At 34.4% G+C, this 22,114-nt stretch overlaps 1 long non-coding RNA gene across 3 annotated transcripts in view; it reads right to left on the bottom strand.

The window, feature by feature from the left end:
• Positions 1-20,688, bottom strand: part of LOC149137730 (uncharacterized) — a 55,128-nt gene extending 34,440 nt beyond the window's left edge. The window contains exons 1-3 of one of the 3 annotated variants that reach the window (XR_016243349.1): positions 20,173-20,551; positions 19,489-19,583; positions 19,235-19,320 (exon numbers count right to left, since the gene is read on the bottom strand). This is a non-coding gene — a long non-coding RNA (uncharacterized LOC149137730). Of the gene's footprint in view, positions 1-19,234; positions 19,321-19,488; positions 19,584-20,172 lie in introns of all 3 variants that reach the window. The other 2 variants (XR_016243351.1, XR_016243350.1) reach the window with 2 other exon arrangements.
• Between the last annotated feature and the right edge of the window lie 1,426 nt (positions 20,689-22,114).

Here is a 22,114-nt window from a genome sequence, read left to right as displayed (position 1 = left end):
TGGACATTTAGGACGAACTTATGAAAATGCTTTAGACAGGCATAAGGTTAATAATCTCTGTTATGTATATAATATCCCATGGAGGTTTTAGTAGAAAACCATTCTGCTGGCTATGTGCAGTAGACAATTGTCAGCTTGTAATAATTTTCTGACAGATGGTGAGTGGTTTGAGAAGGCAATAGAAGTTTATTTAGGATGTAAGAAAGAGGGGGGCGTGAGAGAGAGAGAGAGAGAAGATGAGAGAAGTTAAGTGCATACAAATATCAGAAAAATATCAGATTACTGAGGATTGCAATTTATTCAGTTCTTTATAAATAATTTGGTTGAGAGTTTGTGATGAAAGAATGTAGGAGTTATTAGAAATGTTAAAAATGAACAAAAATGACGGCTTCAGAAATAAGATAACATTTTTCAAAAAACATATTTAAAGTAAAAATTAGCATTGGTGAATGATGACAATAAAGCTATCCTTTGAGTTATTCACAGTAAGATTTCATTTGTGATGCCTAAATTTCAATGTCGGAATCTCAGTACCTTGCTTTGGTGCTTTGTTAGGAAACTCCTGCCCCATCCTCTAACATGTAATACAATTTCACCCAGCATGAACGATTTGTTTAGAATAAAAATCTGTAGCAGTACAGTAACCTCTTCATGTATCAATCAATCAATATCCTTTTTTCACTTTGATTCACCATCAAAGAATTCTCTCTCTCTCTCTCTCTCTCTCTCTCTCTCGTTTCCAACAAAGCCATGATGCTATAGATAATATTGCTCACATCAAAAGTTTCCTTTGAGTTGCTGCCTGTACATTTTGCTTCTTTATGGGAGAAGAAACTGTTTCAGACAACTACAATATTTTTAGAGGAGAAACAAAGTCATTTGAAAAAATTATGCAACATACTCTCCGGTAAGCAATGAAACTATTAGATGTGGGTGGATAACTAAATATTACAATTATCAATTTAGATTAAAACAGCCAGCTACCAGTTGCTGTAATCTATAACCAAAGAGGAAGTTTAGTGCATGTGAATAACTTATAAAAGGTAATCAATTATGAATTGTTTTATATTAGTTTGTCTGAGGAAGGAAGGAAAGATAGCATTTATTGATTTTTAGCCCCTCTCAGACTGGTTGCTTAGTATAACTAGGTCAGGTTAATACAATTAATGTTCAATTTAAATTGTTAGAGGATAATTTCATAGATTAGACAGTAAGTGTTTAGTTTAAAATATGTAGTTAAGACATAGCTGTACAAGAGAGCTATGTGTATTGAACAAGTACAAGTGGCAGTCTGAATGCAGTCAACAAGTTCAATATTACAGTACAAAAGACGAGAGGTAACCAATTTGTTGGTGGTGAAAAGTTGCTGGGCAAAACCTTTTCCAATTAGAAAGTTGGTGATGCATTTTAAGTATAAAGTATTGCATCCTAAACAATAGAATCCAAGACTGAGTTCTCTTTTAATTCACTTCTTTCATTGTGCATCATAATTTAATGTCAGTTTTCTATGCCGGCCTGGGTTGGATGGTTTAATAGAATTTAACAAACTGCAGAGCTACATTGAGCTCCAATGTCACCTTTGATATTGTTTCAACAGATGGACGCACTTCTTAATACCAACCACTTCACAGTGTGTACTGAATGCATTTCTCATGCCACCAGCACTAATGAGGTCACCAGGTAACTTACAGAACAGAAAAAGTAAAAAGAAAAAGATCCCTCAACTAAGTGAAAGGGGGAGTATTTGAGAGGGGGAAGTGGCTTTATGCCAAGTATTGAGAGGCTAAAATATAATAGAGGTACAAGTGCAGGTGTTTTACTATAGAGAAGGTACATGGCAACCCTGCATTATATTAGTGTCGATGGGGGTAGCTGGGAAGAAGATAAGATGGTCATGATGGAGTGTCAGAGCAAACTCTCAAGGTACAAGAAGGTGAGCACGAGAAGATACAGACAGTAGATGGGTGGAGAGTAGTTTCATAAGAATGTGAGGGGAGAGTGACAGATAGAGAATAGGGTAGAGGTGAATGTAATGAGTGAACAAAGGTGAAGGTAAAGATGACAGGAAATACCATTGTGGAGAGGGGGGGGAAATATTTGAATAATAAATATCCTACAAGAGTCTTAAATTCTATTGTTTAGGCTAAGTATCCAAAAGTCCAACAAATGGAATTGATTCCATTTAGGTTTCCAAATTTTATAGGAATTTACAATGCAATCCAAGAGATGGAATTATTTGAGTAGGTTGCTGTCTTGAATAGCTACCAGTAACTTAGTAATAGCAATAAATTAACTGAGCTGAATAAGAAAAAGCAGTTATAGACAGCTTTTCTAGATGAGACCATCCAAGTTTAGATGACAGAAACAAGTGATGGATATCAAGCAAATTAGTGAAATGGTTTGAAAATACAGATAACTGATACCAACCCATTCAGTTCTCACTGAGTGCTGAATGAGATTGTGAATATTAGAATTATGTTCATTTAACCCTCAAGTAAGGTATTTATTTCATTCTGCTAGTCCTGACACATTGAAAGCTAAAATTACAAGACTCTTTAGTGAACAGAGATTGTACCATTCTTACTTATATAGTACTAATCATGGAGCAAAATTCACATCCACATGTACAGCATTCTTCTTTTACTTTTAATCCACTAATTTTACTCACAATGCATCAGTTGGCCTAAGGCTACAGTTAGAGGCACTTGCCCAAGATGCCATACAATGGAATTGGACTGAGAACCATATGGCTCTGACTTGGCAGCCACACAGCTATGCCTGGATTTTACACACCAAATATTTATATTCTAGGTAAGGTTTTAACCTTTTAGTATTTAAAATTGCTATATCTGGGCCAAATATTCTACCTGTTTTATATTCAAACTAGCCAGATTTTTCCTCTCATACCAACCCCTATGATGTTCTCCTAAAACTAATAAATCGCATCATCAAAATCTCAAAGCTACGAGACAATGCATGATTAATTCAAAACAATGTGAATAAATAAGCATTACATTTGACAGAGTAATCTGAACATTAAAGGGTTAAGCCTTTGCATTTTAGTCATGGCTTCAGCATAAAAGTAATTTCTAATTAAATAAAACCTTATAATATGTAAGGAGAAATATTCTCTTCTAACTAGGTTACCTTCAATGCAGCTTAATGAACAAAGAGGTTTCAGAACAAAAGCAGTAGAGCTGTAGAACGATTAAAATATATGGCATGGAACAAGATAAGATATGACATGTTTTATATGAGCAACTTAATATGTAATACTGGTCACAGGAGAGACTAATTTAATATAGACTAATACTGAAAAGGCTGATAACTATTTAAATTTAAATTGTCATCTTCCAAGGGACCATTAAGATAAAGATCAGATAGAACTCTATACACACACACACACAGATATATATATATATATATATATATATATACATATTTTTTCAAAAGGTGTTCCTTTGTAATACAGTAAAAATAATATTTGCCTGCATCCAGTGAATTGGAAACTTCTCTGATAAAACTTATGTTTTATACATTAAATGATGGGGGGGGGGGGGGGAAGAGAGTGGTTGTTAGAATTAGGTGCAAAGTATGGCTTTGTGGCTAAGAAGCTTGCTTTGCAACCATATGGTTTTGAGTTCAGTCCCATTGCACATCACCTTGGGCAGGTGCTTTCTACTATAGCCCTGGGCTGACCGATGCTTTGTGAATAAATTTGAAGACAGAAACTATGTGGAAGCCCATCATTTTTGTGTGTGTGTTTATTCCCCCCCCCCCCACTGCTTGACAACCCATGTTAGTTTGTTTACATTCCAGCAACTTAACAGTTTAGCAAAAGAAACCAATAGAAATAAGATAAGTACCAAGCTTAGAAATAAGTACTGGGGTATTCCTTCAAAGGAATACCTCAGCATGGCCACAGACCCAAGACTGAAACAGGTAAAAGATGATAATTCTTCCTTACTTCCTTCCATACTGGTATGGTTTTGTATTGATTTTACAGTTTCCTGATTAATCCAGATATGATATGCACCCACTACATCTTCCAGTATTGACAACGCTCTTTATTTATCTCTTTCTGCCTTGATGAAAGTAGCTGCATTGAAATAAACACTGGATTCAGGCTGTTATTAGCTTCAGCTATACTTCAATAAATATCATATGTAATCCTCAAACAAACAAATCTACTCCTAATTAAATGGTAACATAGTGAGCTAAGAAATCTTAATTAAAATTTACACTTGTGATGAAGAGAAACAACATTTAGCTAACTGATAGCATAGCACATAACAAAGTATGTCGGCATTAACTTTACTGTTCTATATTTAAGAGATGAGAAATTATGTACATTATTTACAATTGACGGATATTTATCCTCATCTTGTTTGTTGTTAACACAATGTTTTGGCTGATATACCCTCCAGCCTTCATCAGGTGTCTTGGGGAAACCCAGGTTCAAAATTTCCCCAAGACACCTGATGAAGGCTGAAGGGTATACCAGCTGAAATGTTGTGTTAACAACAAACAAGATGAAGACAAATAGTCATCAATTGTAAATAATGTAAATAATTAACTTTACTGTTTGGTTTCATGCAGAACATGTCTCAGCATTTTTTCCTGTCCTTCAAGCTATCACATCATTCAGTAAATATTCACAAAATTAAAGCTACATAACCCTAAAGCCATATTAGTATAGCAATTAGAGCATTTGAACCGAGCTTTGAAGAAAAAAAGACCCGCTTTAGTGAATCGAAAAGGAGTGATGTTCCATCAGAACAATGCACGACCCCACACTGCAAAGATCACATCACAGAAGATCAAAGAGCTTGGTTGGAAAAAAATTGCTCATCCACCTTATTCTCCCAACCTTGCTCCTTCAGACTTACCATTTGTTTCGTAGTTTACAGAATCATTTGGGGGACATAACTTTCGCAAGCCAGGAGGAGGTCGAAACTGACATTAAACCCTTTTTTATTCTTTTATTCTTTTACTTGTTTCAGTCATTTGATTGCAGCCATGCTGGAGTACTGCCTTGGAGGGTTTTAGATGAACAAATCAACCCCAGGATTTATTTTTTTAAGCCTAGTATTTATTCTATCAGTCTCTTTTGCTGAACCACTAAGTTACAGGGACATAAACACACCAACACTTGTTATCAAGTGGTGATGGAGGGTCCAAACACAGACACACATAGATATATATATATATATATATATATATATATATATATATATATATATATATATGGGAGAATATACAAAAAATAACAACAGACGAGGACAGGTGGTGTAAATAACAAAAGTATATATTAGTATGACGCTCGGGAATACGGAAAGTCTTTGACGTTTCGAGCTACGCTCTTCAACAGAAAGAATACGGAGACAAGGAGAAAAACACGGAGAAAAAAAATTGAATAGTGTTCAGTCAACGGTCAATCATAATAATGGCCGATCATAACAATGACTGACCGGAAGTTAGAAATTCTTATTTCAGGAGAGCTAAGAAAGGGGGAGATACGACAGGCTTCTTTCAGTCTAGCAAATCCACTCATAAGGGCTTTGGTCGGCCTAAGGCACTTACCCCAAGTGCCACACAGTGGGGTTGAACCCAGAACCATGTGGTTGGGAAGCAAGCTCTTACCACACACGCACACCAGCACCTATACGTGTGTGTGTGTGTGTGTGTGTGTGTGTGAATAAAAATTAAAATTAAAAAATACACAAAAAAAGGCTTTTGTATGATCGTGTATAGAGGAATATATTATTTAAAAGAGTTCCAACTCTGTCTGTTTTTTATGTCTTATTTATATTCTTATAAAATTAATGTGGAATATGGAATATATAATATAAATAGTAAAATGAAATGAAGTATTGAATGTCTTATTGAATATATATATATAATTAGGAAAGGCATAGAAACCATGCCAGAACAGATAATGGAACTTCATACAGCCCCTAGCCTTACCAGCTCCAATCAAACCAACCAATCCATGCTATCATGGAAAACAGATGTTAAATGATGATGATATATAGATATACACACACACACACACATCTATGTGAATGTGTACTTGTGTTTTTCCCCACTACTGCTTGACAACTGATGTTAGTTTGTTTACATCCCCATAAATAACCAGTTTAGCAAAAGAGATTTGTAGAATAAGTACCAGGCTTTAAAATAAGCATTGAAACCAATCTGTTATACTAAACCCTTCAAAGCAGTGCCCCAGCATGGCCACAGCCCAATGACTGAAACAAATAAAAAATAAAAGATAAAACAATCACATCACTGAAAATCTCAAAGCTACAAGACAAAGCATGGTTAATTCAGAACAATGTGAGTAAATAAGCTTTGACAGAGTAATCTGAATGCTAAAGGGTTAAACTGCCAGTTGAACTCCTTATATATGCAATGAACCAATGAGGGATTTTCTATCTGGTCACTTGACCTGCTCAACCCAAATAGCCACCAAATTTCCTTCAAATTATACCCCATCATTTAAAAAAAAGAAGAGACATAGGATAAAGTGGTTCAAGGTATGCAATGCCTGTAAAAGGATGGCTGATCATGGATTGAATGGTGGTTGAGAGCTGCCTAAGAGTAAGCAATAACACCAACTACTAGGTAAGTTATATATTGCATCAAAAAGCAATGCATGTTGCATGATTGGAACTTCTGAATTTGGCACCAAAACCAGACATTTATGTGTTTCACAATTAAATAAGTAATTAAAATCAGAAATAATTTAGAATTTTATGTACAGGTAAAATAACCACCCCTGTCTTAGATATCATACAGATCAAATAAATAAAATGTTGCTGCACTTAATACCAACAGATAACTGTTAATTAAATGTGTTGACACTCTCACTAGCATTGAACAAAATAAGATTACCACCAAAGTCAATTAGATTATTAATAGAAATTTTCTTTGGTGATGATTAAAAAATAAAACAAAGAGCTACAACAAACATTAAAATAAATAACTTTCAGATAGCTTCATTACTACAAGATAAAGAGAGAAGAAAAGAGATACTTCTTTTTGTTTTGTTTTTCATTGTAAAATCAGAGTAAATATCAAATTAGATTATAAGCCTATGTACATGGAACAGAAACAAGTTGCTATACTGAAGCTAACTAATTACCCAAGAACCAGGTAGTGTTTCAGTTGAATTACAAAATAATTACAGTAAATTCATAAATTTTTTGTGAGAGAAGGTTAACATTTCATAACATAACATCACTTTTCTATCCAACAAATTTGTACAATATTCTGAAATATAACAAAACCTAGTAGTATCAAGAGAAGGACAGTAGACTGGCTGAAAACTTGAATCAAAATCACTGATGATGTGATGTCCTAGGCAAAGCCACTCAACATTCTTTAGTCTAAATCACAACAGCTCTAAGTATATGCCATGGAAGATATTCCTTTTACAGCACTAAGTGTAAATCCTCTATTGCAGTGGTTCCCAAACTTAATAGAGACGCGACCCACTATTTATGACACCAGTTTATGGCAACCCACTTAACTCTACTGGATAAAAACATTAATGAAAGAAACAAATTTTTATAACTGTTTCAACGTCTCCATACCCTATGGGCAGGTATTAACTCTAATACAAAACCTCGAAGCAGTAACTGCGGCTCGATCAGTGTTGTACTGCACCTAATTAAAGTTCTCTATAAATAGGTAAAAACAGACTTTTCCTTTTTACGATTACGTACGAATAAATAACTTGAGAAAATTTGTTAAGTTCGTGAAAAAAGCCTACTGCTTGATAAAACAACCAGTCTGGTATTGAAAATATGAGTCTTGAACTATCTCAATAGACAGCAGTTAATCAAAGCTAATGCGTAATTTTATAACTTTTTGCGACCCACTAGGATTTCGTTCGCGACCCATCAGTGGGTCGCAACTCATAGTTTGGGAACAAATGCTCTATTGGATGACTTTTGCATGCAGTAATGATAGCTCCAGGTCACTCTGGCACCTGATAACAATGAATCAGAAAGAAAATCTGAACAAAAAATATATTTTGAAAACACTTGTTATACTAATAAATTGATGTCCTTGACAGAAGCTGCCACGACCACTACCACCCCTTTTCTTTTATAAGGGCAGATGAGTTTCTGATTAGCTGACATAATAATAATTGTAGAAGTCACTATTTTCTGTTCAAATAAACAAAGATTGTCAAACCATGTTTCCATGATCAAAGAAACTGTTGTGATTTGCAAAACTGTCTATAAAAGGTAGGTAAAATTGGTGATCACAACATGAGGAGGATACATAGCCAACTTAAATTAATCTGAAACTACATTGATGAGAGGAGGAAACATGAATGGAGCAGGTGTGCTTCAGCGGAAATGGCACAAACCAAACCAGCTCTGAGGAGCTAGGGAGACATCATGCCTGTTGGTTAGACGTTGGAATGTGTCTGGGAGTGACTTTATGCCAATCAGTTAGACAAGTCCTTTAATAGATGTTGTCTAGGCTGTCTGTGTTCACAACAGTACCATCCCAGATGTGAGAGCAATACTCCTTTGTGAGCCTCACCTGAGCTTTGTATAGTGTTGATAATTGTTGGGAGCTAAAGTATCACTCGACTCTGAAGAGATGGGCCAGGCATTGAGAGTAGTCCCAGCTGTATTAAAGATGCGTCACCAGAGGGACAATGATGAATGAAGACAATGAAATGAAAATTTATTTCTATTTCCTCATTATAGATGCAATTCTCTTCTATCCACACAAGGATCATAGAAATAGGATTAGACCTTTAGTTCATGCCAAGTGAAGACAATGGTGATGCAATGGTAATGGTGCCTCTCTTGGTTGATGGGAATATAGGACAATAGGACCAAATGTATAGTTAAAGGGTCCTTACAAGGTTATCTACCCTTTGCATTGCAGGCAAACGTGAAGACATTAGTGTTAGAAAGAATCTTCATATCCTTATAACACTGATGAGAAATAAAATAAAGCAAAATACTATAAAGTCAAAATTCATGAAGTGTACACCTATCCTAATGAACTTTTGTTTTGTTATTTTCTTTTTTTTTTTTACTTGTTTTTAATTCAGTAAAATATAAAAAATAATGAATAATGAAAATTAAAGATACCAATCATTCAACTTCTTTATTTCATAATCATCACCTAAGATACAATCTTTATAAGTCTACTGTTTACTTCACGGAGAAATTAATCGTTTAAATTATTACAGTACTTAAGATATAAAATGAACAAGGAAAAATAAAGTAAAAAACGAATTCATATTTAACAGATACAAATTACTATACTTCTAAAGTAATGTCTACCCGATCTTAATTCACTTAAAATTCTCATAAGTACTTTCTTAGAATGCCGAGCTCACAATCATAAGGTAATGAGTTCGATTCCTGGACCAGTTGAGTGTTGTGTCCTTGAGCAACATTGATGGTGTGGAGATGAAGAGGCTGATATGCATGGGCGACTGCTGGTCTTCCATAAACAACCTTACCTGGACTTGTACCTCGGAGGGGAACTTTCTAGATGCAATTCCATGGTCATTCATGACCGAAGAGGGTCTTTTACTTTCTTCAATGTACTAAGTGCATAAGGTTTTCTATTTGGGTTTCCACTAACAAGTTACCTTTCTGTTGGCCTTTTAAGCAGTATTAAAAGGAAAATTATAACAAAGTGGGACAAAGAAGTAAATAACAAAAGTAGAAGGGAACAAGTGTATAAAACAAAAAAGGTCAAGCAGCAAACAACTACAAAGCCTGCCAGATTCAGGTTTTGCTATTGCTTGGTCTTGAGGTGAGTGGAAGTAGGAAGTGCACCTCACAATGTTGCTTTGCAAATATTTATTCTTTCATTAATACCTGTTGATTGACAGTTAAATGCATGCCACTGATGTCCACGAGCACAATAAAAAAAAAATACAGAAAATTTATAACATTAGAAACCAAATTTAAGTGTTGCAGAGATTCAACAATAACAAGCTGTAGCTATCGGAAAAGCAATCAGTCCACAACCAACAACAGTAGAAACTATCCTCAGTAATGAAGATAAAAATTCAAGTTTGTGCTGAAAGTGTAATAACTTTTGTAGCAACTACAGAAATAACAAGGAATAAAACCATCATAACAGAAAATGCAGAAATATTTTTTAACATAGATGAAAACTGGTCTGCTTTAGAAAGAAATAACCAAAGCAAGCACACATTTCTAAAGAAAAGAAAAACTGCACCAGAGTTCAAGGCTGCCAAAAATCACATGACTCTTCTTATTTGGTAGCAATGTTTCAGATCTAAGGTTCAAGCTACTGGCTGTTTATCCATTCTTAGACACAGCAGCTAAGAAAGATTAAAGACTACACTAATTCTAATCTTATGGCAAGCAAAAGAAATAGTAGACCACCAGAATGGAATTCCAAAATTCAGTTTACTTTGTGTCTTGAAAACAAAGCCTTGCACCATGTGGAGAATACTCCTCCAGATCACCAACCTAACATGGATGACCTGACATGTTCAAGTATCTTTCCTGCTTTCAAGCACTACCAGTCTAATTCATAGTATGGACTAGCATAGTACTGTTACATTCAAAGCAAACTTTTTTTTTTATGGTGGTGCACTTTTAACCAACAGATTAAATTCACAGATAATGATACTAAAAGTAATTTTGGCATGGTTACATATCAGGAATGATAGGTTACATATCATGAAGGTATGTCAAGAGGTGAAAACAAGTACAAAGAAATGAAGCAAAAAAATCTATCCTGACTGCATTACAAACTTCAAGAATTTTGAAGAGCCAACACAAAATGTTTAACAGGAGATTGTTGCACTGGCACTCCAAGTTGGATTTAATGAAATAAATTAAGATAATATATGGAGTTACTTAAATTGCATGGAATATCTAATGAGGATCTCATAAAAATGAAGCAGCACCATGAAGATAAATACAAGTAGAGTGAGAAAGCAGACCCAAACCACACACAAATAAAACAGCTAAAGATGCCTGAAGCTTTCCAGCTTTTAAATAAAGCTACGAGCATTTTCGCCAAGAAAAAGATCTCTCTGAAACAGTTCAGAAGCAAATAATAATGAATGGAAACAAATGCCTCAAAGAATAATACAAATTGAAGAAAACATGCACCCTTTTTAGACATGGTTGTGTGGTAAGAAGCTTGCTTCCCAACCACATGGTTCTAGGTTCAGTCCTACTGCATGGCACCTTGGGCAGGTGTCCTCTACTATAGCTTTGGGCCAACCAAAGCCTTCTGAGTGGATTTGATAGTTGGAAACTGTAAGAAGCCCATAGTTTGTGTGTGTGTCTTTGAGTCTGTGTTTGTACCCCACCACTGCTTGACAACCAGTGTTGGTATGTTTACGTCCCTATTAACTTAGCGGTTCGGCAAAAGAGAACAATAGAAAAAGGACTAGGCTTTAAACAAATACTAGGATAGATTCATTCTGCTAAACTTCCAAGGCGGTGCACCAGCACGGCCGCAATAAAATGACTGAAACAACGTAAATGAAAAATATCTTATTGACTTTTATTAATTTTCTTAACCCAAAACTACAGCTCTATCAAAGAGCTGTGGAAAAATACAAGTGACGAATGTCGACCACACGTGTTCACTGTCAAAGAATTGCTGGATATATTTATTTTAGACTCAGCATATGCCTTACATCATCCATCACAGCATGCCCAGTCTTCTGTTCAGTGGGTGTGGACGGCAAATGGAGCGCCTCACAGTAGAATGCATCCTTTCTACACCATAATAATAACGGTTTCAAATTTGGGCACACGGCCTGAAATTTTCGAGGAGGATAGCATTGTTCAACTGGTACTTAGTTTAGCGAGCCAGAAAATATCAAAAGCAAAGGTGACCTCAGTGACATTTGAACTCAGACTGTAGAAAGCCGGAGAAAATGCTAAGTATTTTGTCCGACATGCTAACGATTCTGTTAGCTCGTCGCCCTAATAATAATAATAACAATAGTAAGTTTTTTCAACATAAGGTCACAAATTAGGAGAACAGGGTTTAGTTGATTAAATCGAACCTAGTACTTGACAGGTATTATATTTTCTTAACCCCTGCCAGGATGAAAGAAGATGATTTCTGAGATGTAAACTTTGAACGTATATCGCTATATAAATAAGCTGAAAAGACTAAATTTGAGTGTGCTTAGTTTTTCGTTCCTTTTCGAAGGGAAAATATCAGTTGTACAAGCAGAAAGGAAGCTATCAAAATATGCCTTTATTTCACACTATCATTTAGCAGCATATGTAATGGAGGCAGTCGCCGACGCAATCGCTATATAAAAAGCTATCTAACAATGCAGAAAGGATGCTTCGGGGGTTCGTTCTAGTTGTTTTCATTTAATAGAGACTGATTATTGATATTTGGCAAATAAACGAAAGGAAGAAAAAAAAAACCCTTCAGTTAATTCATACTGTAATTTATTTAGTAGTAGAGAATAATGATGACATGATGTTAACATCAAAACAAAAGTTTCACTACGATCCTTATCGTACAAGTGAATTAACCAGTCTTAACGTCTTTCTTTTTAATATAAGAATACAAGAAATTATAAACATAACGTCTATTTGAGAAGCTGAATTTTTCTTTTTACTGTAATCGAAATTTACGTTTACTTTCATTGATGCAAATACATTTTACAAGCAACAAGGTGCGTGTGTGTGTGCGTGCGTAAATTCTTTCGTCTTCTTTGAATGTCACAAAAGATAAATAAAAAGAGAAAAATGTGCAAGGGTGGAAAACCCATTGAATAAATTAATGTCTTGTGACCACATAAAATGCTGTTTATCTGCTAAAAATAACTATTAACAGATTTTTATGAATTCTTATTGAATTAGATTTTTTGCTTTTACATAGCCATTATTGTTTAACCATAGCTCGGAACTGATCTAGTAGACCGATAATCAAATACATTTCAGCCGTGACAACCCCATCTTTTTGTTAATTTCATTTTGTACGTCTTGTAATACATTGTCCAAGTTATTCCTTCATTCTTTACTGCGATTTGAGGAAATTTGGCAACTATTTCTTGCGGCCTGCGGGACTTTCTGAATATCTTTCTGGAGGCCAATTAAAAAATTACTTCAATTTTTCTTAGTAGCGCGACCCGTCAGACGAGGAACCACGTCCGATGCGGCCCGCTTCTCGAAAAAAATTGCCTATGTCTGATGTAGAAGTTCCTTCTTTATATTAGTTTAGGTTTTCAAATCGCAACGATAGAAACATCTCAGTCGATATTGCTTAGTCCCAGGTCAACTCTGATTAAGCGGGCTTATGATTAAAAGTATTCCATCCAGAACCAAGGATGGAAATGTGATATGAAAGGAATAGGTATTCCCCTAGGGGTTCATAGATTACTCCACTTCCTTCTTGATTACCACTAGTTCCATCTTTTCCCTATGTGCAAGTATATTATGACTAAATTATCCAAGTATTCTTTACTAAGAAGTTACAGTATGAATCATGGGAAATCTGATTGTTATTTCTAGCATTTCGAGGGCCATTCATTGGTTTCATATCTCAGATCTCCGTGTCACTTTTGAATCCTAGTTCTCCCATTTGCAAAAATCGAACGAACGAACACACACACACACATATATTAGAGACCGATAGAATAGGTATTAGGCTTTAAAATAAATCCTGGGGGTCGATTTGTTCGGTTAAAACCCTTCAAGGCGGTGCCCTGGCATGGCCACAGTCGGGTGGCTGAAATAAGTAAAAAAAAAAAAAAAAAGATATACGCGCACACACTGAATATGTACACCTATGAAGATGGGCAGTTATTAGTCATGGCGATACTAATAACCAGTTAGAACTCGGTTACCTATAGCAAAAACAGCTGTAAGCTAATGAAAACATGCATCTCATGTTCTTTTGTTAACACACACACACATAAATGCAAACATATACATACAGATAGATAGATAGATAGATCGTATAAATTTTAATTTTCAAATAAATAACACATTACTGACAGGGATAGGCACACGACCAGGTAAATGGAATTCTGCTATATTTATCGAATGTAGGAAGGGGGGGGGGGGAATCACAGAGACAAAAAAGCTCAAGAAAGTAAATCGCTGTGGGGGAAGGTTTCTGCACACACGCTTCGATCAATGTTTTACTACGTGTGTGAGAGTTTATATATATATCTGTGTGTGTGTGTGTGTGTGTGTGTGTGTGTGTGTGTGAGGTATTGGGTAAATATTTTGTTCATGTATGTCATTATATAAATTTCTGTAGTTGCGTTTAACTGCAACGGTGATTGAGCAAGCCCATGATCAAAGGCACCTCAACTAGAACCATTCCGTCTTTTTCCTACGTACAGAGAAGCCAAGACAACATTATCCAACGTGTTGCAGTTTTAAAATGGTATGATGTAATTTGTCCGTAAGAAATAGAACGGTTACAACAGGGACTCACGTTACATAAATTTTACATATGCAAGTCGGGTATTTTCAGTTTAAATGCAATTTGGATTTTTTTTTTTTTGTTTAACGACTTCAATTATTATTCATTATTTAAATTAAATATCATATCGTCTCCTTGTCACATTTCACTGGAATACTATAAAAATAACAGTTAATAATATATTAATATTATAAGTCGTTTATTAGTATATGACATTATATATATATATATATATGTGTGTGTGTATGTACACACACACGCACAATTTATATAATCTCATTTATACATATGCGTAAAAAAAATCACGTTTTATTTATGTGTGTGTGTGTGTGGTTGTAACTTCCAATTTTCTTTTTACTTATCTATTTACAGAATGTAGATGAATGAAATGTGACATTTTTCCTATGACTATTTCCTTTCACCGTGTTATCAACCGCGGAAGGGTAAATGTCAATGAGTAGTTCTAATGAAATCAAAACATCCGTTGCTTTTAACAGTTGACACTATAATTCAAATCCAATCCAGTTTGTGTTGCCTTAATTATATAAAAATTCGGTAAACTGATTTTATTAGAGTTATTTCCCTTGCTTGATTCTTTAAAACGAAAAATTAAACAATCCTTACAAGGAGGTTTTTCTCTATTAATTGCTTGAATAATCTCAGCTCATCGAAGTTCCATTTCAACTCCACGTTACATACACAAGACCTTACCATATACGTACCTACTATATAGAATGCTCACCCCCACCACACACACGTGGTATTCTCCTTCAGCCATATTATCATACTTTACATGAATGAATACGCACAGGCATTGGTGTATGGCAAGAAGCTTGCTTCCTAACCATGTAGTCTTAGGTTCAGTCCAATTGCGCGGCAACTTGGGCAAGTGTCTTCTACTATAGCCCCGGGGTGACCAAAGCCTTGTGAGCAAAATTGGTACAAGAAAACTAAAAGAAGCCCGTCGGGTATGCATGTGTGTGTGTGTTTTCCCCACCACCGTTTAACAAGTTTTGGTTTGTTTACATCATCATAACCTGTCGGTTCGGCAAGAAGAGTCCAACAGAATAAATACTGGGGTCGATTTTTTCAACTAACCCCTTCAACGCAGTGCTCCATCATGGCTGCAGTCCTGAAACCAGTAGCAGATAAAAGATTCTATTATTCTATTATTAGTTTCGGCCAGAGACCATGCCCATGCTAGAGTACCGCCTAGCACTAACGATAATTGTTTATTTTAGACTCACTTCTCAGTTCAATCTCCGAAATCGGTCCTGGTAAAATAGTAAATTGGACAGAACTGCCCTTCTTTGCATTTCTTGTTGTGATGTAGGTTCATCTAGTATACAGTAAGATACAGCAAGTTCCCTAACAGAAGCAGCTTCACAACTAGGCCAAGAATAATCTGAGATAATTGTCATAAAAGCAATTCATTGATTTGTTTCTTTCTCGGTTCATGAAAGGAACATCCCGAAATAAAATGTTATTCCTCAGTCTATGTCTATACTCTTCGAAACGCCTGTGTTAGATGGTGGCAGCTGATGAAGGAAAATGTTCTCTATGTGGCCTGTGTGTTTTCTGTACTCTGGTTATTATTTTTTTTTTGTCAACATTTTGTTTGCAACGTCCTGTACCCATATATACAGGTAGATGTAGGTATGCACATACTAGTATGTATGTATATATATATATATATATATATATATATATATACGCACATACTAGTATGTATGTATATATATATATATATATATATATATATATATATATATATATATATTCATTAATAAATCATAGGGCAGCAAAAAAGTTTTAGAAATTTAATTTACCACCAGTGGTCCAGCTCAATAGACTATATATATATTATTCATTAAAATACAGAGATGCCTATAATAGGACGTCTAACCCGCTAGAAAGAGCAGCAAAAAACTCTATACCACAAAAATAGGGATAATTTCGAGAGAGGATGAAAAATAAAAACTTTTATTTTTCATTCTCTTTCGAAATTATCCCTATTTTTGTGGTATAGAGTTTTTTGCTGCTCTTTCTAGCGGGTTAGATGTCCTATTATAGGCATCTCTGTATTTTAATGAATATATATATATATATTATATAGTGGGGTAGGCCGGTTTATGGGTTACCCTGGGTTTCTCGCTCATAAGGGGTTTAGCCTTACGGAACCAATGAATAACATATATATATATATATATATATATATGTATATATATGAGAGAGCGTTCATGACAGGAGTTTCATGCTACTGCAATCTTCAGGCCTAAGCATGAAACTAGGGCCGCAAGAAAAGAAATTCAGTTTATATAATTAATTGTTAAAGAGAGCAACAAACGTAAAGGCGAAGCAAACATCTCGAGTCATAACATTATTATTATTATTGGACATGTATTAAGTGAACCTCTTTCTTTTTTTATAGACATCAAAGCATTTCGAATTTCTAAGAGAAATTAAGAAATTCCCCTCGGAATCTGCTAGTATTTAGATTCATTTTATATATTTATATATTTTTTTAGCGAACGTACTGATGATGAGAAAGGCTAAAAGAGAAAAAAATATTGGAAAACGTGAAACCTTACACAAATAAGCTTATTCATTTTACTAACTAGTTATGAGTTAACTGGAAAGTATTAAAAACTAATTCTAAACTTAGTAGTGCTAATCTTTTTAACAAATAGTAGGAACAAACAGTAGCAAAATCGTGACATCATAAACGTAGTGACAGTGTGAAGTCATTAGCCAACAGGTGGATAAGTCACGAGGCTATGATGCTTCCTTTCAAGTACACTTTCTTCGTGCAATGAGAAAGAGGAAAAGACGAGGTCATCTGATGAAAAATATAAACATTTCGTCATAATTAAAAATCACACCAGCAAACCTTTGCTGCTTCATAAAATGGGAATATTTAATTTAGTCATTCGATATTAAGACAATTGTTGGTTAAGTAAAGAAACCAGTCAAATACTACTGGGTTGAATGATTTAATCCTCCTCACAAAAAAAGGGGGTTTATCTTGTTCCAATGTCAGAAATTAATGTGTGTGTATATCAAATTATATAAAGAGACAATGATTGTTTAGTAATGTTCATACACTGGCGACTAATAAAGTTTGAAAAGATCTGAAGAAAACTGTGCTTTAACAACCTATGAGTCACGTATTTCGTCCACTCATGGCAAGTATTTTATAGGAGAGATAATTATATACGTGAGTAAATACACGTATTAGAATGGGGTTTGATATCTGCAAACAATGATAGTAGCAGAATAACAAATGCTGTAGAGAAAAAATAAATATAAATAAATAAACGGATTTAGTAATTAAATCAACGAAAGTTACTAAAAATAATGCTAGTAAAAACAATATAAAATAACAAAATTTAAGATTCTGTAGGGCATAATTAATAACAATAAATTGTTGTGGAGTTCCAAGCCAGCACTGACCGCTCAAATATGGATAAAGTTGTCCCAGTTATAACCATCCAGTTCTTTTTTTTTTTTTTTTTTTTTTTTGCCGAGTAGAGTTGTATATAAGATCACGTTATCCATTTGTGGATTTGGGGCTTATTTTTTATTTGATAGATGAGATTTGATAGGGAGATTTGGCTGCTATTTCTCGGATCAAAAGACCATGAACAGGAAGAGTTCCTAACTTTTTTACTACCAAGGACCCCGCTGATTTAATGAGCTGATTTTAATACTTAGGTTTCATCTCCTAATTGAAAGATATATGCGACTAAATATATAGATGTAATTGAGTAATTATACGTTTTTAAACTAAAGCCTTTTTAAAATCATAAACACGATCGCGGAATGCCATTACTATTTCTGCGGACCCCGAGTTGGGAAACACTGATGTAGAGGTTCAATCATTGGCCAGTAATGGTCCAATGTTAATCGAAGAGTATGTAATTTGCTCTGAACACCAGGCCATGAGAAAGTAGTTGTTTACCTGGCAAAACTCCAAATATATATGTACTACGTGTGTACGTGGATCAGAATGGAAACAAAAACAATAACAAGACATTATAAACACACACATATACATACATATATACTAAGAATAAATATAGCTATTCGATTCTTTCCAATGGGTACTTTTTTTTTTTGCAAATGGAATTTGGGGGCAATTCATATGTTGAACAAATCAGAAGAATTTCGGTAAAGAAATATTTGATTAAGAAAATATATTTTACAGATTCATTTACTTTCGCGGAAAATATAACTTGGTGATGATCACCTATAACTTTAATGAATCATTGTTTGTTTGTTTATTTTTTTAACTGAAAAACATCTGAGACTATCAGCTAAATCTCCCTCAAATAACATCCTATAATAGACTTCAGAAGAAAAAACAGGCGGCCACATTTTAATAATGTTCATGATACACTACACCTAGAAGAAAAATGCAAAAATAAGATGGGATGGTCACAACTTGAATGCCTTTCATCTATTTCAGTCAGTGCCGACTTGTATTAAATATTTTACAAACAATAAAAATTTACTAATTTGTTAGTATTTTTTTTAAAAAATGAACGAAGGAAAAAATAAACATATCTTAATAAAGAAGATTTTAATACAAGTAAATGACGAATCTGTGGAAATAGTTGTTTTCCTTTTCAATCGAATAATTTGTTTTTCATAGACATGAATACTTAGATTTTGAAGCGGGCGAAATAAAGTTGCGATGCTAACCTAATCCTGACATTAATTTCTCTAAATGCGGTAGAGGCAGGGAAAAAAAAAGAAAACAAATAGTAAAGAGTCCATAAAGAAAACTGACCTTCGGAGGTCAATGCCTTGGCCTTTTTTTTTCTCTCTTGTTTATTCATTATTACATTTTCTGTGTCAATGTAATAAGATGAGAGCCTGAAGAATAAAAAAAGTGCATAAATATGTCGATCACGGGATCAACATGTTGCTAAAGCCCCTACTACGATGAATAGGTGAGTCTCTGTGTGTGTAAAGAAGTATAGCAAAGAGGTCCAATGTTTTCTTAATGAGAAACATGAAACAAATATTCCATATTGTTTTTACCTGACTTTGTGAAAGAAAATACGTTTTGCTTTTGTTTTTTCTTCTGCTTTATTTTCCATTTCGCTTTTATTAATTGTTTTTTTTTTCCTCTTAAACTGAAGAAAACAAAAGTTTAAAAGAATATAACGTAATTATAGGTTATAAACAATGAGTAACTATCGTAATGGCATGTATTAAATCAGATCCCGACATTGAATACGGATCAAAAATAATCGGAGTAAAATCATTGCAGTTGGCGGTACAGTCGAACTGATATTCGTTGTAGCACTAAAATTCCCAAGAAAATCGAAGAATATTGGTGAACTACGCAGTTGGTAATGTAGATTGCAACTACATGTTTATCGGAATTCAAACATAGTTATAAATTCCATTTTCTACCAATAAAATTCCACTTCAAATGAGAAAGAAACATAGATAAGAGTGAGGAACCGAATAACATAGTAGGTATTTTCCAATATCTCACGAGTGGGAGGAGCAGAAGAAAGAATAACACAATGATATAATAGCAGCAGGCTACCATTTCCAGAGAGAGAATGGAAGTATTTCTCTTCAAGACAAAACGCACACACTATTTGGGGGATTTTTCTTTTTCATTTTTCTTTTTTACACAAGCAACTCTACATGAACGATGCAAGAAAAGGAACTATCCGAAGAATTTTCAAGTTGACGAAATTTTCTGCTTACCTTTATGTTTTAGCACTGGAACAAGGTAAATAAATAATAAACAAACGGCAACTCCGAAGACCAGTGATGATATTACCAGCAGTGAACCACTTGAACAGATTACAGTGTTATCCCATAATAATTTAGCAACCAAATTAGCCAATCACAGTAGGCTCAGGGGACGTAACTCCCCGGTAATTCCATACTAAATCTGCTGTCACAATCAGAACACTTCATATGCTTAGTCCCGACATCTCTCCCTCTTGAAAAATCACGTTTTCTTCATTGATTTTAACCAATTTCAATTCAATTGCAAATATATTGGGATTTCAGATTAATCATTTCCTCTGTAATGATATTTTTTTTTTAAATTTGCAATGCTTTTCTTTAGATTATTGTAATTGAAAATCAGAATTAGTACTGAAGCCATTAACACTAGTTTTTGATATCAACCTGTATTATGATTCTGCCTTAATTATTATTCTATAAAGAAGTTGGAAAATTATTAAGTTTTAAAAAAAATTTTCATCTTCAAAATTTCACAGATGCTCATATACCTATTTAAACAAATCAGAGTGTCAATATATATAGCTTGATATATATATATACAAATAGTGTGATATATATATATAGTTTGAAATTTTTATTTATATGTGTGTATACATATGCATCCACATGTGTGTATATCAGTGTCTGTCTGTGTAATATTAGCTAAAGAGCAACAGAGGTGACACAACTTGTCAAACTTGATGTGCGCTTTGGCATGAAACTATAGGCTCGAGTGATTCCAATTAACCTCCTCCCCTTAAAATTGCTGGTCTGATGCCAAAAAGTTGAAATCATTATTATTATTATTATTCCACCAAAGTCAGCTTTACTTCCTGTCATTTTGAGTTGATGAAATAAGTATCAGTTGAGGACTAGAATCAATTTAATTAGTTAACCTCTCCCCCATAAGTTTCAAGTTTGTGCCTATAGTAGAAAGAATTATTACTATCATTATTGTTATTATTACAGCAGCAAGCTGGCAGAATCGTTAGTATGTTGGATGAAATGCTTAGCGGTACTTTGCCTGTCGCTATGTTCTGAGTTCAAATTCCGCCAAGGTTGGCTTTGCCTCTTCATCCTTTCGAGATCGATAAATCAAGTACCAATAAAACACTGGAGTCAATGTAATCGACTAGTCTCCTCCCCAACAATTTCAGGCCTTGTGCCTTTACTAGAAAAGATTATTATCATTATCATTACTATTATCATTATTATTATTATTATTAAGACAGCAAGCTGGCAGAATCATTAGCACACCAGGCAAAATGCTTAACAGCGTTTCATCTGTCCTTATGTTCTGCATTCAAATTCCACCAGGTTGACTTTACCTTTCATCCTTTCAGGGTCAACAAATTAAGTACCAGTTGAGCACTGGGGTCAATGTAATCAACTGGTTCCCTCCCTTAAAATCTCAGGCGTTGTGCCTATAGTAGAAAGGATTATTATAATAATAATAATAATTATTATTATTATTATTATTATTAAAGGTGGTGAGCTAGCACAATTGTTAGTGTGTCTGACAAAATGCTTAGTGACATTTCTCCAGCTCTTGACATTCCAAGTTCAAATTTCACCAAGATCAACTTTACCTTTTATTCTTTTGGTGTTGGTAAAATAAAGTACCAGTGTCCATGTAATCAATTTTCTCCCTGCTTTCAAAATAGCTAGGCTTTGCCAAAATTAGAAAGAATTAGAGAATTGTTCGTTCTGATTCTTTACATTCTGAGTTTAGCTCCCACTAGTCAACTTTACCTTCCATCCTTTCAAGGTTGATAAAAACAAGTACAGGTCAAATACTAAGAATGATGGTACCAATTTACTGCCTTCCTTCAAAAACTACTGGTGTTGTGCCTAACAAATTTTAATTCTATCTTTCACACACTGTTATTTTTCACTGTATTTCTCTCTAAACAAC

This window comes from Octopus bimaculoides, chromosome 1 (genome assembly GCF_046866305.1).
Source record: "Octopus bimaculoides isolate indiv1 chromosome 1, ASM4686630v1, whole genome shotgun sequence".
Classification (NCBI taxonomy): Eukaryota; Metazoa; Mollusca; class Cephalopoda; order Octopoda; family Octopodidae; genus Octopus; species Octopus bimaculoides.
This window is presented reverse-complemented; position numbering and strand designations above follow the sequence as displayed.